The 5,945-nt window shown below is 48.9% G+C and overlaps 1 long non-coding RNA gene across 2 annotated transcripts in view; it reads left to right on the forward strand.

Moving 5' to 3' along the window:
• Nucleotides 1–5,092, forward strand: part of LOC116218014 — a 17,828-nt gene extending 12,736 nt beyond the window's left edge. The window contains exons 2-4 of one of the 2 annotated variants that reach the window (XR_004162631.2): nt 9–133; nt 1,087–2,092; nt 4,630–5,092. This is a non-coding gene — a long non-coding RNA (uncharacterized LOC116218014). The remainder of the gene's footprint in view (nt 1–8; nt 134–1,086; nt 2,093–4,629) is intronic. The other variant, XR_006153019.1, reaches the window with a different exon arrangement.
• The last annotated feature ends 853 nt before the right edge of the window (nt 5,093–5,945 follow it).

Below are 5,945 nucleotides of genomic sequence, written 5' to 3' on the forward strand. Positions count from 1 at the left end.
ACATTCAGGAAGAATAAGAGGTGCTTCTTCTCCCTACCTCCGCACTGGGAAAGGCATACGCTGGCAGTGATGCCCCTGTGGAAATGAAGTGGGATGTCATATTCATAATGTTAAAAGCGCAGACATAATGCAGGTAGCACACTGATAGGATATGTTTTTTTTCCCCCCTTTTCCTGTGCATATCAGCCATTGTGTCACAGTAATATAAAACCCCCGCTGCTCATGACTGACAGGGACACTGCTTCTACCTGCAAATTCATTCAGGACCTGAGCCACCGAACAGTCACATCCTGCACGATTGTGCCTCCATTTGACTGAATAATTTCATATAACATACACACCTAGCTTCTTAAAAAACACACACACACACACACACATATTTCACGTCTAGTGGTGTGGCATTAAAATAGAATAACTTTGATGAATTTGCATGTAATACAAGTTTCTCTTTTTCCAAACACCAGAAGAAATCATATTAATGGGAAGTGTGTGTGTGTGTGTGTGTGTGTGTGTGTGTGTGTGTGTGTGTGTCCTGGCCGAGGAGATGGCCATTATTTGAGGCATTCATCAGCTGGCTTTCGCATGCCGCTGCTCCCAGTGTTTTTACGCTGGCTGGAGAAAATGAATCGCTTCATTTGGCCTCATCAATCAACTTAGTAATTGATGTCTTAATTGATGGCAGTGTTATACAGTTAATTGAGCACCTCCATTGTGGACTGTCATTGTTCAGAGTTTGCAGATACACTGCCCAGCAACCGGCCACTAGGCTGAAGGCAACTGGTCAGCAGCCGGCCACTAGGCTGAAAGCCACTGGTCAGAGGGCCCAGCTTCCCATATTCTTTTGTGTTGCTCTCAAGGCTGGTTGTCATACAATGCATAATAAAAACAGCTTGATGTTTTACATCATTTTTGAGAGAGATAAAGATATAGCAGGTTTTCCTGTTATGTTATGGACCATTATATTCATTTTCAATTTATTTAATGACATAATAAACAAAATATTGAAACGTGGCAAAAAAAGTAATACAGTTTACAAGCATTTTAGCACTAATCTCCTCTCTCTCTCTCTCTCTCTCTCTCTGTCAGGTGACGGATGGCTTCTGTGACTGATGTAATTGTCAGACTTCCATTCTCCCTCCGTCGCACACAGATTAAAGCCCCGGCTAGAATAAATCAGAGCTGTAATGAGCACCTCACACTCGGCTGCCGTGGAGACTCGGCTGCCGTGGAGACTCGGCTTTCACTCATCTCCTGCCAGTAATGCAGCAGCAGGCCTGGAGAGCCGGCCATTACCTCTTCACGTTCACATTCACTCCTGCCTTTAACTAACATTACATAAATGGCATTTCTTAAAATCAAGGTCTCTCCACATAAATGCTGCTGGGAAAGTGGATTTCACTGGACTTGCTTTATCTTGCATCTGTTTGTGCTAATTTTAACTTCACAATATAGGCTCAGTGTGTTTTACATTAATACGCCCATTTGTAAGGTTGATGCCCAACTTAATTTCACATTTTAGTTGGCGCCAAGTGGGAAGTGAGAGTTCTTCCCGGCTAGCCGTGCTTGGGATTTGTCAGAGTGCCGGAGGGCAGGCCCCCGCTTCTCTTAATTAGGTTTCAGACCTCTTTAATTACCACACTTTCCCACCGGCTCAACCGCAGCCTCTCCTCAGGGCCTGTGGACAAGGCTTCAGACACACAACAGCACCCCACTGGAGCGAGAAGAAAAAAAAGAAAAAAAAAAGAAAAACAAAACAAAATGGTGGAAAAAAAAACTAACACGTAAGCTTCCGAGGCCCACTGAGTGCAGCTGCACTGTAATTATCACCAAGTGGCCTCCACATCTGTGTGCAAACAATCCCACAGCTGCCACACAGTGTGTGAAGACACAGGTCAGAAGGAATGTCTCCCTTTTTAGTCCGCCTGGGGTGCACACGCTCCTGCTGAGTGCTGCTGTATGTCGACATCTCACAGACTTTGGCGAATATCATCAACTACACAGAAAGGCCACCGCCTGAGTGATCCTAGTAGGTGTACTGTACAATGGATTTATACTGGGGTTTTTTATGTCAAAACAACAACAGCACTATCAGGTAAGACAGCCTGCTAGTGACAATAATCAGGCCTCAGATATCTCTTGTGTCTGTCTGAAATGTCTTATTCCTGTGTACACACACACACACACAAACACACACACACACACTCACACACACACAGATACACACACACACACACACACACACACACACACACACACACACACACACACACACACTAACTAAACAATCTACACATGGGGGCCTTATCCATGAAAACTGCCCCAGGGTTAAGGAAGCCATTCCACAGAAGCTGACAGGGCTTTGTATTGCTAAGTGTGTGAGTTCAACATCATGTCACAGACGGCCCTAAGTTGAAAACTATTTATCTGAATTTGCCACAGCATCTTACACTTTACATAACACAGGATGAGTCAAGGCCCAAACCAACAACATGACAATCTAGGCAAAGGAAGATGGGTGACACTGGTGCTGCCAGAGAGCGGAGAGCTGCCAGGGGCCCCAGGGGCCCGGTGATGCAGTGCCGGAGTATTTGCATGACGACACATTTGGGAGCCATGGTGTGGGAAAGGGCAGGAGGACAGAGGGAGGGAGGGAGGGAGAGCGGAGAGAGGGAGAGAGTGAGGGACGGAGAAGAGAGAGTGAGGGAAGGGGAAGTGTGTGGGAGAGAGGGGGGCGGGGGGGGGGGGGGGGCTGCCAAGCCCAGCAGGGGCACCCACTCTGGCCCCCCAAGGATGCCCCCGTCGCCACGGCGAAGGAGCCAGGAATGCCTGGGACACACAATGGCTGGGAGGGCACTCGCGCCCTGATAACCACATTAAAGCCCCACCAACACACACACACACACACACACACACACACCCCAACATCTGCTGAGGCGCTGCGGAGGGCCCTGGATCTGTGGGCCGGCAGCCCCCTGGAACACTAATCATTAACCCCGGGGACCCCTGGGAGAGAGGGGGCCACAACAGCCTCTTATTTGCCCCAGGGGCTTGCGGGGGGCTAATGTTTTTACTGCCGGCAGCGTGAGAGAGAAGGGTGGCCGCGCGACGGTGGCAGGAAGAAAGGGGAGATGTGGCACAGTTTACTCACCGACACACAGGCCATCATATGCTCCACTCATGAGAGGGGCTCCCACAGCCACAACATGACCCACAGGAGAATGGCTTCCCCCACTGTGCAGCTGTGTGTGTGGTGATTTGCCTTCAGTCATTTGATGGCGTATACTTCATCTACATACTTATTTTCGGTACTCTGGGAAGCAATGTAAAGTACAGTGAGCCATCACTGAAAAGAGATGTATTGAAATTTGAAATATGAAATTTGTATTCAGTACTGCAATTATGAACACTGGTTTAAAAATCATACAACGTCAAATCCTGACATTCAACACCCTCTGTATTTGATCACAATGTCACAACAGATCGAAACGTGATTACCCTAGAGTAACCCCGAACATATGTCTAATTACAGTTTTGAATGACAATCAAAGATGTTTTTTAATGACCCGAACAGCATTAAATCAGTGCTAATGAATGCAGTGGAGTGGCTGGCAGCGTCTCCCGCAGGTGATAGCGGTGCTTCGGGAGAGAATGCTGGGATTGGCTGGCGGCCTGAGACCCAACAGGTGTCCTGCTGTCAGGAGGAGTCTTGTGTGGCTGTAGGGTGCTCGTCGGCCTCTCAGAGGGCCTTAAAGGGCCTTAAAGGGCCCGCATCGCTTCCACAGGTTTCAAAGGCCGGGCCATTTCACCGCAAAAGAATGAAAGAAACAAAAACCAAAAGATCCGGGGGGGGGTGGGCAGAGAGGGATGGGGGGGGGGGGCAACAGCAAACAGAAGCAGGAAGGATGCTCTAACTCTCTCGCTCCCTCTCTCTCTCATTCATAGACAACACACTTCTGTGTATTGGCCCCGAGATTAGGAGCTGCAGGAGGTGGGCTCTAATGCTCAGGGCTCCTCAAGTGCCTCCGCACAAGTAATCCCATTCACTGGCAGCTCATTACATGGGCAATTAAGTGGCAGGCCTGGAGGATGGTGGGGCAGAGGAGGCGAGGGAAACCATAGAGGCCTGAAGCAGGGAGCTGCCCTCACCAGGTCTGACGAGGCTTAAAACACCCCCCCCCCCCCCCCCCCACACACACACACACACACACACACACACACACACACACACCCCTACCCCACTCTCTCCAAAACCCCAGCCTTGAGCTCCCTCACCTGGGGCCGTCTCCGTGGACACCTGCCTCTGCTTAATGAAGACGCATGGCTTCATTTCCATCTCAGGAGCCCTATCAGATGCGGCGAGTGGGGCGGGCAACAAAAACCCAGCCGCCATCCCCTCCTCCGTGCGCCAGCAGCCCAGAGAGGCAGATAGAATGACATGGCTAAGTGCTTTTGCCGGGCGCAGGGCAGCTGCGAAGCCTGGAAATTGGAGGGGCTTTTTGCAATGAAGGAAGAAGGGGGTGGAGGTTGAAGTGTTAGAGGGGGGTGGGGTGGAGGGGGGGTGTTTCACCCATGTCTTTCTCACCTTCCATCTTTTTTCTTTCTTTTTTGCCATTTCTTCTCCGATTGAAGGGTGCTTCACGTTCGGACCGGACACAAAGACTGCCATGTAGTACCTCGACAGCTTCTGAACCATAAAGAGGCTTTCAGACAGATAGAGGAAGGACTGAAAGAAAGCTGGAGGAGAGAGGAAGGAAAGAAGACACTCTTCCATGGCCCCTCTCAGATGAACTTCACAACAGGTTATACTGCACACGCGGGACAAACCACGCCTCTGGAGTTCATATCTCATCTCTGCAGACCAGATAGTTTACTCGTCAACTCAGAGAACAACCACCTGGCCAACCCAGGAAACAACCCAAATGCTTATCACTGCTCGTCATAATTCAATCTCTCTCTCTCTCTCTCTCTCTCTCTCCCTCTCTCTCTCTCTCTCTCTCTCTCTCTCTTTCTCTCTGTCTCTCTCTCTCTCTCTCTCTCCCTTTGTATGAGTCTATCTTTCACTGAGGAGGCTGGAGCCACACTTGTTAACATGTTCCAGATGACCGGTTTCTCTCAGCACCTTTAGAGAGAGGGGGAAGGGTTGCTAGGGGGAAGGGTTGCCAGGGTGGGACTCAGGTGAGGTGAGGTGAGGTGAGGGTGTGGAGATGTGTCAGATGACCAGGGATGACCAGAGGGGTAGCAGGAGCAGCAGGAAGAGGGGGAAGCCCAAAAGTAAACAAAGCTCCGCTGAGCCCCTCAAACAGCTCCTGGGTGTTTATATAAAACACCTGGTTCACCCCCAAACGGAATATTCTACCACCACTCACTCCGCCCACACAACTCCACCTCCACTGACCACCTATGAAGGTTTCTCTTATTGGAAGAGTGCAAAATGAGTGATCAAGAGAAGTATCACTGACCATAAAGAGCTGCCCACTCTTTACTTCCACATTACAGGAAAAGAGCTGTGCCCTAGAATGAGAAATACAATGCTGCTTGACTCCAGTAATGCTTCACAAAAAGGAAATCCAATATGGGAAGCCCTTCCTATGAGAGTATATACTGTAGGTAGCAGGAACTGCCCCCGGTTAAGTCAGATGTCAGCTTCTGTGGGTGCTTGAGTAAGTCTGCCATAGAGGCAGAGGGGTTTTATTATGCTTATTCAGGACAATTTGTGACTCAGATTAATTATGCGGTGAGATGAGATGTTTTAAACCTACGAGCAGGGCAAGAGAGCCCAGAGAGATGTTTACAAATATCTTCTTGCTTGTCTCAAGACTACTTTTTAAATCACATAAAGTGTGAAGTGTAAACTAAACTATACATACTTTTGCATTGCTTTGAAACATACATACTACATTTAATGGCCACTTTTTCCTAAAATAATTTCAGTGTTCACCACCAGC

Source organism: Clupea harengus, chromosome 20 (genome assembly GCF_900700415.2).
Source record: "Clupea harengus chromosome 20, Ch_v2.0.2, whole genome shotgun sequence".
NCBI lineage: Eukaryota > Metazoa > Chordata > Actinopteri > Clupeiformes > Clupeidae > Clupea > Clupea harengus.